Consider the following 12,105-nt stretch of genomic DNA (forward strand, 5'->3'; position numbering starts at 1 on the left):
CTGTATTCAACACTTAGCTCACTACTCATTTAATAAAAGTTTACCGTAGCAGCAAGTTTAAAGGTGTCCTCGGGCTAAAGGTCACCTGCGGGCCTGGGACCTGGGCCTCCTGGGACGTGCCCCCTCGCTGGGGCCCAGCCTCACTGACCTGGGAGTGGAAGCTGCTGTAGGTAGGTGGCAGCACGCGTACACTTTACACTAGCCAGGAATTTAAGCCCCATGTCTGCGGTGTGGGGACAAGCGACTGAATCTTTATGGCCTCCACCCTGTCATCTGCAGAACGGGATAGTGGCGGCTGCAGCTCCTGTGCATGGGGTCCACCCGGTGGGCCGCTGTGGCATCAGCGAGGGCTGGTCGTGCTCCGGAGCCGTCACCGGGATGGGGCGGCCCCAGCTCTTTAGGGGAAGCTGCCATAAGCCTCCATCTCGCTCCCTAAAATGTCACTGACACATCATTCATAGATTTCAAGCGATTCTCTTCTCTGACACGACGCAAAGTTGAAAATTAATGCGATTAGCTGTGCGTCTCCCAGGTCCTGCCTGAAGCCCCAGGTTAGTATCCCCGGGTGCTTGCGGGGGGGGGGGGGGGCGGGGGGGGGGGTCAGCTTGGGCGGAGGGGAATGTTCTAATTTTGGGGATTGTAATAAAATTGGGTGAAGCAGCCCCGGGCTCCTGGGTGCGCTCCGGGAGGCCGAGCCCCTTCCGCGCAGCGGGACGCGGTCCCCGAGGAGGGAGGGTCGTCGGGTCCCAGCCCAGGTGCGCGCCCATCCCCCCCCCAGGCGGAGGGTCCCTAACCCCGCGGCCCCGCGCTGCGCCCCCTGCGCCAGGCCATGCGCCTCCCTGGGGTCGGGGGTCCCGCTGCCGCCTGCGCCCCGACTGCGGGGTCCTGCGGGGGTCGGGGTCCTGCGGGGGCCGCGGCCGGGGCCGGTGCGGGGTTGGGGGCGGGGTCAGGGCCGGGGTCGGGGTCGGGGTCGGGGTCGCCCCACGCAGCCTGGCCGCCCGCGGGTCTCCGCAGCGGAGGGGGTCGGGTCGGGGTCGGAGCCGGATTAGGGTCGGGGTCCGGGCGGGGGTCGGGGCGGGGGTCCGTCGGGGTCCCTCCGGGTCCGGGTCGGGGTCTCCGCCGCGCAGGGGCCCGGGCGGGAGGCGGACGCCGTCCTGGAGGCGGGACCCCGGGGCAGGCGGCTCCCCCTCCCCCTCCCCCTCCCCCCTCTTCGGCCCGGAGGCTGCGGGGCGCCCGGGGATCCCGCGCCAGGAGGGCCCCGGCGGGGCGGGCGCGGGGGCGGGGAGCCGGGGTCAGGCCGCCTCTTAAAGGGCCCGCCCCCCGCCTCCCCCCTCCCCTCCCTCCCCTCCCCCCTCCGCGGGGCCGCAGGTGAGCGCAGGGGCGGCCGTGGCGGTCTCGGCCGCGGGCGGGGGGTCCTCGGGCCCACGAGCCGCCCAGCCCCGCGCCTCCCCCGCGGCCGGCGGCGTCCCGGGGCGTCCTGCGGCGGCTGCGCTCGGGGCCGGGAGGACCGCACCGCCCTGCCCGCCCCCGGGGGCTGCGAGGACCCGGCCGGGGAGAGCAGGTCAGCGGGGGGGGGGGCCGGGGCAGCGCGGGGCGCAGGTCGGGGGGGCCGTGCTCGGCTGGGGGGGCTGCGGGGGCCCGGGGCGCTGCGGGCGTGCGGGGGGCAGACAGCGCGGGGGGGGGGGCCTGCGGGACCCGGCGGGGGGCGGGTTTGCGGGGAGCCCTGGGGGCGCCGGGAAGTGCGGGCCAGGTCAGGGGGAGGGGGTGCTGTGCACGACCCGGGGGCGTTTGCGGGCTCCGGGCGCCGGCGTGCAGACTGTAGGTCCGGGGCCCAGCACGACCCGGCGGGGGGCTGTGGGTGCGGACAGCGCGGGGCGGTGCACGGCGCGGGCGGTGCAGGGTCGCGGGGGCCCCACCCCGTGTCCGGGCCCGGGCTCGGGGCGCGGCGGCTGCAGGAGGCGGCGCGAGCGCAGCGGGTCCCCGCGTTCCGGGGTCGGGTCGGGGCGTGGGGGCGCGGTCCGGGCTGCAGGCGGCTTCGGGGCCTAAAACTTTGTTGGGGAAGGAAGCAGGAAGGGGGGGGGCGTCCGCTGGCTCCATCCTTAAATGTTTTCCCCAAAGAGTCCTTTAATGAGCCAGAACTGGGTAATTTCGATTTGCTCCTTTTCTGCGTCCCGTGAACACCTTCCCTTTCCTTGCGACTCCTCTGCCGTCAGCTGCCCGCCCCGCCCGGCCCGGGGTCCCTGCGCTACCTGGTCACCGACCTGAAGGTTCAGGGCGACCCACTATGTGCTGGGCCTGAGCTGCGCGCCCGGATGAGCCGCAGGTGCCCACGCCCAGGGCCGCTGGAGCAGGTGCCTGCACGGGTGGGGGGCGGTCGCGGCCTTCTGGGCCCCGGGGCTGGCACCCAGGCTTGGCGGCTTCCTTCATGGCTGGGACTAGGAAACTTTTCTTTTTCTTTTTTTTAATTTTTATTTATTTACGATAGTCACACACACACACACACACACACACACACAGAGGCAGAGACACAGGCAGAGGGAGAAGCAGGCTCCATGCAGGGAGCCCGACGTGGGATTCGATCTCAGGTCTCCAGGATCGCGCCCTGGGCCAAAGGCAGGCGCCAAACCGCTGCGCCACCCAGGGATCCCCGAAACTTTTATTTAAAACGGCCCTTTCGGGATCCCTGGGTGGCGCAGCGGTTTGGCGCCTGCCTTTGGCCCAGGGCGCGATCCTGGAGACCCGGGATCGAATCCCATGTCGGGCTCCCGGTGCATGGAGCCCGCTTCTCCCTCTGCCTGTGTCTCTGCCTCTCTCTCTCTCTCTCTCTGTGACTATCATAAAAAAAACAAAAAAATTAAAACGGCCCTTTCCTTGGAATGCCCAGGGGGCTCAGCGGTTGAGCACCTGCCTTTGGCTCAGGACATGATCCTGGAGTCCTGGGATCGAGTCCCGCATCAGGCTCCCTGTGTGGAGCCTGCTTCTCCCTCTGCCTGTGTCTATGCCTCTGTCTCTGCCTCTATCTCTGTGTCTCTCACGAATAAATAAATAAAATCTTTAAAAGAAAACGGCCCTTTCCACTTGTTTGGCCAACAAAGACAGTTTTCCATTTTGTGTCTCTGCTGGAGCTTCTGGACAGAGCCGTGAGTTAACAGGGAAGGTTCCGAGAGTCTGCTCTGAGAAGCAGCCGTTGCATCAAGCCATGTTCTGCATGTATATGGCTATTTAGTCCTTTGTAATATATTTTTTTAAAGATTTATTTATTTATGATAGACGTAGAGAGAGAGAGGCAGAGACACAGGCAGAGGGAGAAGCAGGCTCCATGCGGGGAGCCTGACGTGGGACTCAATCCCGGGACTCCAGGATCTCACCCTGGGCCAAAGGCAGGCGCTAAACCGCTGAGCCCCCCGGGGATCCCCGTCCTTTGTAATATTTATGTAGACTTTACTGTCTTTCATATATGTCTTCATACTCTGCACAGTCCTCTTGCAACATATTCTTTGTGTTCAGGAGAGGATCATAAGGTCAAACTTTATTCATTACACGGACGAGTGAGTAGGTCTGAGTATGTCCCATCCCGTGCACATTTACTGAATCACAGTATTTGGTTTCCTACCACCCCTTGAATGCCGGGTGGTGGCCCTTGCAAAGCAGTACCTTTTAAAACTCGGGTAAATCCCTCATGATGTTTGAAAGCTTAGTTCTCTTAAGAGAGTCTCTTTGCTATCGGCATTGAACACACTGTTAGGAATTAGGGCCAAGACCGCCAATGCCGGGAAGGGTTTGCTGTAATGGAGTTGTAGCTACCTTCCCCCCTTGTTTTAAAAGACCCTTTTAATTTCTTAGCGTTCTTCTCTTGTCCTTGGAAGAGTTTGCAGTTATTGGTCATGGTTCTAGTTCACATAGGTTTCTATTTATTATGGAGAAGACTTTTCCCACAGGGTTTTAGGGCTGCCTCTCAAACCCTCTTGGGGGCTCGGTTTGCAGGACCACAGTCCTGCAGAGGAATCCAGCCGGTGCCACCTGCTTATTAAGGGATTTTTGTGCCAATTTGTTGGCACATAATTTGAGAATCAAAGCCTCCCCTTGCCCCCCGCCCCCACCATGGTATACACGTATATAGACAACTATTTCCCCCTAAGTGCTGACCGTGTTCTAAGAATAGCTTTCTTGCCTGGCGCTGAGAGCGAGGACCCGTCTGCAGAGGTGTTTACAGTTTGGGACTGTGCTGCAGTCTTGGTTGACTGAACGGTGAGGCAGGGAAGCCTTGCTGCTCCTGGGACGCTCTCTGTTCATCTGGGCGGCGGGAGGGGCGACCCCAGCGGGACAGGGGGGCCCAGCGGTGAGAAGGACTTGCTCCACGACGGTAGTTTCTGTCCTGATGTCCAGTGCGGACCCGTAAGCCCGGACTGGATCCCTTTGCTTTCACCCAGCCATCGGCCGCCAGCCACCCAGCCGCGGTCTAGGCTGGACGGGATTGCTCTGCGCGTCCTGTGGAAGCCCAAACACTCTCAGGGCTGGGGCGGGGACACGTGCTGTTGTGACACTTACGAGTCACATATTTCTGGTGGTTCCTGCCCTGTTTCTCTTCATGTTTAATCGTCTAGGCTTAGGGGGTTTCCACGATGTGTCTGTAGGGTTAGGAGAAAAGGACGAAAACTCAAGGAGCAACAGCTACAAAGAGATTATTCCCTATTTCCCTATTAACCTGGAAAGTTTTTAGAAATGTTAAACACGCTTGATGTAGACATGTTACTATTAACTGTAAACAGTAGCAAGATTGCCATGTAGCCCCAACTTGCCCTTTTGTCCCTTCTCCCTCTTCCTCCCTTCCTCCCTCTAGTCCTCCTGTCCTGTCTGTCCATCAGTTTGTCCGTCCTTCCTTCCTCCCTCCCTGCCTCCCTCCTTCTCTCTCTTCCTGTCTCGGAAAACACTCTGGAAGTCATTATTTTCTGGTGTCAAAGTGACTTTCTGCCTGCATGGGATTAGTCAGTCTAGAATTACATCTTGACCTATATTATGGGCGCAGGTGGAACGTGAATCTTTTAAGATAGGAACGTAAAGTTTCTGCCTACTATTTGAGAATTTAGGCCACAAGACCCGCTGCTTTTTTAGAGCAGTTTTGCGCGTTACTCGTTTCACCGTTAGGCAACGAAAGCAAACCACCCCTAGCACCTGTACTATTAATCGCTACAGAAATATTGCATTCGCATTCCCAGTTACTCTTGTTTTTTTCCTCTATCATAGGAGGAGTTGAAAGTAGTGTTTGTGTTGTCTCCTATCCATGTGATTTAAGTACGGATTGTTTTTCTTTGAATTTCCACTAAAAATGGCAACTTTGGCCTTTTAAACTGTTTTTGCGAGGACTTTTCTTTCCACCAGGCTTGTTTTCCAGATAGGTCTTGGAAATTACGAAGAACACAGCTATGATTTCTCTGTTGATTGGCAGCTGAGAGCTTTCCTGAACAAAAATAAGGCTACGCCGTGCCAAATGGTTGACTTTTCTAGAATAAAAACTCTAAAGGGTATGCAAAAAGTCCTCTGGTTAATATATTGGCATTCCCAGAACCCACTAAAACTCCGGCAGCCTGCCAGACACCACTTAATGAGGATGCAGAATGTCTGGCTCAAATCCCCATGAGCAGAAGGGGGTGGGGAGCTGATGTCCACACCCTTTATTAATTTTTAATGACTGTACTTTTGTTTTGCGGGTTTTGCTCTGTACCCTCTCACGATTGACCCCCACCACACCGCCCCTTCCCCATCCACTTATTTAACTCATTTACTTGGCACTGGAAAAATGTTGAGAACCTTTCAAGGTTAAGAATCCTGCCAAGGGATCATTTCTGTTTGCATAGGTTCCTCTGTTGCTGCTTTTCTTTCTTTCTTTTTCTCTGCCCCCCTACCCTCCCCCCGCAACCCTTTTATAGAAGAGGAAGAGGGAAAAGGAACAGAAAAAGAGATGACAACTCTTTTTTTTTTTTTATGATGCTTTATTGTCTGCTGGAAGAGACCGTTTACGAAACTTTAAGTTTGTCAGACAGTTTATATGACAGTGCAAGTCGGTGCTTGCCAAGCTCCAGACAGATTGCTAATGTTACATGACAGGGATAAATAAATTACCGCTGTCTGCAACACGCTCGCTCCGCAAGCGCACTCTGCAGCCGGCGTCCAGGCGCTGCGCCCCTGGAGCTGCCGGCCCTGCAGCTGGGAGGAGGCCTCCGCCTATCGCCTGCAGTTCTGTGACTTGGTTCGGAAATGAGAAGGGTGTGTCTCTCGCTTTTATTTTTGGCAGCGCTGCAGGGCAGCAGAATGCACGGAGCAGCTGTGGCCTTCCTCTGCTGGGCCTCCTCCCCCGTGCCCCCCCACAGTCCTCGCTGTGGGGGGGGGGGCAGGCACCTAGTCTTCCGCCCCCGACCTGCTGAGGACAAAGCCGAACTTGGCTCTCAGCTGCCCCAGCCTGAGTTTTCTCAAAGCCAAGTTCCAAGCTGTTTACGGTTGCGTTCTTCGTGCGCAGGTGCAGGCGCGGAGAACAAATTGTCTGAGATAAGTGTGTGCGTGCTGCGCCGGGAGGGGGCTGGGTGGCACTCCTTGGGCACAATGTGCTTTCATCTCCAGCAGTCTGGGTCGTCAGCTGGCACAGTGACAGGTGTAATGAACTTAATGGTCTCGCTCTGGTTGTTAGCGGACACGCTGCTCGTATTACAAAGCTGCCTCCTAAGCTGGGCCCCTGCCAAATGACTTGGTCTTCTCTTTGCAGACGGGGACTCGGGGCTGGACTCCTCCAGGGACGTTAGGGTCAGGAATCAGGTGGGTGTGAGCAACATCTGCGTGTCCTCATCCTGAATGGACCCAGGATGTCTCTGCAGAGTAGAGCCGTTGCATGCACTTTGCAAAAAGGGTCCATCTCGTCCGCCCCGGGGAGAGGTGCCGGCCAGGACCCGCGGTGTCGGTGTGCGGCCTCCTTGCTCCTGGGTCTGCAGGGTGGCAGGCTCCTGGCTGTGGCCGGCCAGTTCCGTGCACAGCCACCATTCTCAGAAATGGGCCGGGCCTTGGGCTGGCGGGGACTGAGCCGGGCATTGCTCCCACTGTCTCTGCCCGGGCCGGGGAGGGCACTTCCACGGTACAGTCTCCCGGCTTCCTGAAGACCAGAGCAGAGAGCCTCGGCAGGAGGCCAGGCTGCTTCTGGAAGGGCTCCTGGGCCTCCACGAGGGCACTCGGTCAGAGACGAAGGGCCGCGCTTCCAAACGCTTGCAGAGCTCTGACTGCGTGCCAGGTGTTCTCAGTGTGGCCCGTATAGGAACTAATTCCGTCCTCAGCGCAGCGCTGTGACATCTGCCACCAGCCCCGGCCTGCAGGAAGGCCCCACAGCCTGCCGATCACCCGGGGCCCTACCTCTGTGAGAAAAAGCTGACGTCGGACGCAGCCCCGGCCTTCTCGCGCTTGGGGTCTGGGCTTGGACCCCGGGCTGCCCCAGGCGGGGCCGAGCTGGCCTTGGTTCAGCAGGGACCGCTCACCAGCGAGGCGGGTGGCACTGCTTCTTTCCCGGGGCAGGTCCCAGTGGCTGCTCCGACGGCAGGTGCCTCTCGTCCCTCCCTGCCTTGACCTGTGGCTCTGGCCGTGCCTCCCTCACCGCCCGTCCCCACTCCTGTTTCTAGCCTCTGCTCTCCGGGCCTGTTGTGTTGGCGACAAGAGCCTTCATTTTGAGAACTGGGCCACTGGGGACTGTGTTTTGTCCATGTTGAACCTTGAGTCCCATGGAAGACAGAGGAAGCGGGGAAGTGGCAGCTGTGCTGTTGGCTGAGGTCTGCTCCGTTCCGCAGAAACCTCTTCCGTCGGTCCGGTGTGGGCGCCGGCCGTTGGAGCCGTAGGGCCTGCTGGGGCGCATTGAGGGGCTGGAAGACAAGCCCTTCCGTCTGCGGTTGGGGGGGGCTGCACAGGGCCTGCGCCGTGGGTTGTTCACCAGAAGGATCCAGCTCATCCCAGGGCACATTGTCCTACCAGGTTCATTTCCCTTTGCTTCTCGCATTTGGGGGGGGAAATGGAAAACTAGTATCTTTTAAGACTCTCCGTTTTGATCCACGAGGGCCTAGATTAAGCAACCACACATGCCAACGTGTACCTCTTGTGAAGCATTGGCCGTTTTGGACGAACCTAGGTGTGTAGGATCACAGCGCCTCAGGGAGCCCTCCGGAGATGCAGCTCCCTGGGTCCTGGCTGGATGGCGCTTCAGCTCTTTGCAGACCGGGCAGCTGGGTGGGAACAGGAGCCCATCAGCGGCCCTGAGTGCAGCCGGGGGACCAGGGTGGCCGGGGCGCCCGTGTACGGGGGCCTCTGATCCCCGCGGCCTCCCGGATGGGGGCGGGTGCCGTCCTCCTTGGGGTGGTGCAGGCTCTGGAAGGGCCTGTGTTCATGGCACCGGCAGCCGTGGTGCAACTGCACCATCGCCCCCATGGGGCCGGCCCTGCCACCGTGAGCTCGGACGTGGACGTGGGCTGGGGCCGCAGCCGCTGGTCCAGCATGCCCACTCTGCAGAGCCCCGCTTTATTTCACACTGTCCTTTAGGCCCAGCTGCAGTGACTGTCACACACCTAGTCTCTGGAGTTCCCCCTTTTCCTGGTTACCTTCTTACTGAAGACAATTAGGGAAATGAAACAAGGAAGGAAAAAGAAACAAAGAAGGAAATAAAAATGACTAAAATCGTCTTTGATTCCAATACCTTTAGAAGATCTCCATTAATAGTTTAGTAGATTCTTTCTAGGTTCTTTTACTGATATAAAATATGCACAGAACTTGGTTTTATTTTTATTTTTATTTTTATTTTATTTTTATTTTTATTTTATTTTAAATTATTTTTTATTATTTATTTTTATTTTTATTTTATTTTTTATTATTTTTTATTTTTTAATTTTTTTTAATTTTTATTATTTTTTATTTTTTAATTTATTTTTATTTTTATTTTATTTTTTATTTTTATTTTAATTTATTTTTATTTTATTTTTTATTATTTTTAATTTTTAATTTTTATTTTATTTTTAAATTCTTTTTAATTTTATTTATTTTTATTTTTATTATTATTTATTTATTTATTTATTTTTATTTATTTATTTATTTATTTTATGTGCAGAACTTGTATGTATGTTTACAGACTTCGCATTTTATCCTGAAGATTATTTCATGTAATTTCGATATTCTCTGAAAGCTCCACTGCCAATGACTATGACACTCTGCTCTATGGTTATATTATTATCCTTAAAAAATCTGTTTGGGAGATTGAGGCCATTACCAGTTTTCTGTAGTATAAATGGTGTTGCGTGGAACATTTTGATTACATCCTTTGGACAGAGTCCTAGACGGGAAGACCACGGCCCTAAGACCTTCTAGAGGGTCGGGCAAATGGATCCCCAGCTTGCTTTTCAGAAAGGATGGGGCATCGGGCACTGCAGAGATGGGGGTGGCTGCACCCTTGCCGATGCTAAGTATTGTCATGAGAAAAATCTTTGCAAATTAAATTTTCCTTTCCATCCTACGAATCTAGGTCCGTATCACCTGGCTCATAGGTGAAGAGGGTTTGCTGTTTGCTTGAGTTTCGTTACGGGCAAACACAGTGATGCTGGTGGACGATCTCGTCAGGGAGGAATAGGACCTCTGTGTGACTTTGGATTTCAGATAAATGGTACGGAGGTAGGTGAAGGACACTAAACAATCTAACATATTTGAAAATAAAAGTAGAAGCTGTTCTGGCCCGGGACTGCACCTGCCGTCCCCTGATGTCCTCACCCGGCCCTGGAGGTGACCTGGACCCACGTGGAGCGAGGGCCGGGAGGGAGAGGGCTCAGTCGCCAGCGGCGGGGAGACCGTGGGGCACCTTGTTCGGTCACTTCCCCTGTTTTGAAGGACGGCTTCCTGCGATCACACTCTTCCCTGGCTTACCCCCCGGGAATGCCTATGTAAAATTCATTCCCTTACGTTCAACCTGATGGCTGGCGCACAAGGCTTGATGTCGGTTCTCCCGCGGGGATTCTCGCTTCTTCCTTCCACAGTCTGGGGGCTCCTGCTTCCAGCTGAGGCCTGGCCCCTTCGGAGGCATGTGCAGCTCTCAGTGGCGTCCGGCCTCCTTAGCTGAGGCTCCTGAAGCTTGAGAGAGAAGGATCATTGCCTCAGTAGAGTTCCATTAAGTCAAGGCAGATCAATCTCCTTTGAAAGGCAGCCTTTCCAGCCGAAAGGTGGGGACCCGCTGGCCTGTGCAGCCCATTCACGATGTGGCTGGGGGAGCGGGATGTGACTCCTGCGTCTTTAGTCTTTGGGGTGGGTCCCATTGGCTTGTCGTGTTCAGCTGGCCTGCGTGCATCGGTTTGCTCGGCTGGCGTGGGTGCGAACCCTGCTCTGGGCTGCGCGTTGGGCGTGAGCCCTGTCGGGCCTTAAAAGCAGTGTGCAGGGTCCCCGGGGCCCAGGTGGGCACCGTCCTCGCCTCCCTGCCCAGGCGACCGAGCGGGAGTGCACTGGCGGGTGGGCCGGGGGTGTGAGGCAGCGTCCTCAGGGAGCCCCTTGCTGATCCCGGCTCGCGGTTTCCCAGGGGCTGCGTGTCAGTGATGTCACCAAGGAGGTTGCGGGGACATTGACTCTGAAAGCTACACCCTGTGTAGAGTTGGCCGTTGGCTGCCGAGGGCGGGCGCTCACCGACTTGTGTATTTTGACCCCCTGTGTCTGGCTCGCTCCTCCGGCCGGATGGTGAGAGGCCAGAATCTGTTTTAGGACGCACAGAGGAACGCTTCGTGCTGCAGGTGGAGGTGACGTGTGCAGTGGGATGGCTTGAAAGATCCTCTCCCTGCTACTCTGGGCGTTAAGCCCCTTATGGAATTTAGCCTCCGTCCTGTTGGCTGTTAAATGTGAGACTCAAAATCCTTGCTTCTAAACTAGAAGTAGGTGCTGGGATTCAAATTTTTTTTTCATCTGAAGAATAATGTAAAAATAATGAATATTGTACATGCGCCGTCATTGCTACATGACCATGGAGCACATTTAATCCAGAAAAATCAGATTTGTTTTCTGATAAATACAGTTGGACGTTAAACGGACCTGGAGCTATTTAACGGACCCCTTGGTGCATCGCCGGGTGGTGTGGGTGCAGATGTCAGGCACCGCGTGTGCTCAGGGGGCTGCCTTCCGCTGGGGCAGGTGCGGCCTGGCCAGCCCGGGAGGTGATGTCGGCCGGGGGGGCTGCTTCTCGGGGGGCCGTCCTCCACCTCCCCAGCGTATCTCCCATTCTCAGGTCTGGCCGAGGCCTTGAGCAGCCGTGCGACCTTGGGCAGGCCTGTTGGCCCTCGTCCCCGACTGCCTGCCCTGCTTGCCCCCATCTAGGGTCTGAAGCGGCGGGAATGGGGTGATGCAGGTGCGGAGCAGGCGGGGGAGCTCGGTGAGCTCTGGGCCCAGAACCTGCAGCACCGGGCTCTGGAGGCGCCGGCCGGCCTGGTGCGCCCCAGATCCTGCCCTCAAGGCCCCCGGGCACCTGGACGTCCAAGGCCGGTGGGCCCCGTGCTTGGGAGCAGAGCGGGCAGCTTCAGCCTGCACCTGCACATTGCCCGGGCCGGCGAGAGAATGCGGCTCATGGTGCCCGGGGGCCAGGGGGCCTGGGGGGGCTCGGGGGCCTGTGGTCACTACTTAGCTGCTGTCGCTGGTGCGAGGCCTTCCCTGAGCTGCGGGCTGGGATCGGTGCTCAGGTTTAGGCGGTGACACGTTCTGAGAGGACTGCTTTGCTGGCCGCAGGAGTCATGGTCAGGAGGCTGAGGCCGTTTATTCACGCACCGAGTGGGGGGCCCAGTTTTAGGGGTGCAGGCCTCTAGGGGACGTGCAGTTAGCGAGCCTGTGGCCGGGGGCCACAGGGGTCAGTGAAGACGGCTCTTCCCCTGCCCCCAGAGATGGCATGACGACCGGAGACGTGAGCTCACGTCACCTGTGGGTGGTAGCTGCGAGGCAGCCTGCGGGTGGAGAGCCAGGGGTTGGGGCCGGGGGAGCCTGGAGCCAGGGGGGCCGGGGGGCGCAGCGCCAGCCTCGTTCTCTCCTGGGTTCAAGGAGGCTTTGCTGGCGAGCCTGGGAGGCCCAGGAAGG

At 57.4% G+C, this 12,105-nt stretch overlaps 1 protein-coding gene across 6 annotated transcripts in view; it reads left to right on the forward strand.

Moving 5' to 3' along the window:
- Window positions 1-212: 212 nt before the first annotated feature.
- LDLRAD4 (low density lipoprotein receptor class A domain containing 4) overlaps window positions 213-12,105 on the forward strand; it is a 386,784-nt gene continuing 374,891 nt past the window's right edge. For 3 of the 6 annotated variants that reach the window (XM_041739619.1, XM_041739616.1, XM_041739624.1), the window contains exon 1: window positions 1,238-1,561. The gene's annotated coding sequence lies outside the window, so the exon portion shown is untranslated. Of the gene's footprint in view, window positions 552-1,235; window positions 1,562-6,410; window positions 6,515-12,105 lie in introns of those variants that run through there. The other 3 variants (XM_041739617.1, XM_041739625.1, XM_041739620.1) reach the window with 3 other exon arrangements.

Source organism: Vulpes lagopus, chromosome 24, assembly GCF_018345385.1.
Source record: "Vulpes lagopus strain Blue_001 chromosome 24, ASM1834538v1, whole genome shotgun sequence".
In the NCBI taxonomy this organism is placed as follows: Eukaryota; Metazoa; Chordata; class Mammalia; order Carnivora; family Canidae; genus Vulpes; species Vulpes lagopus.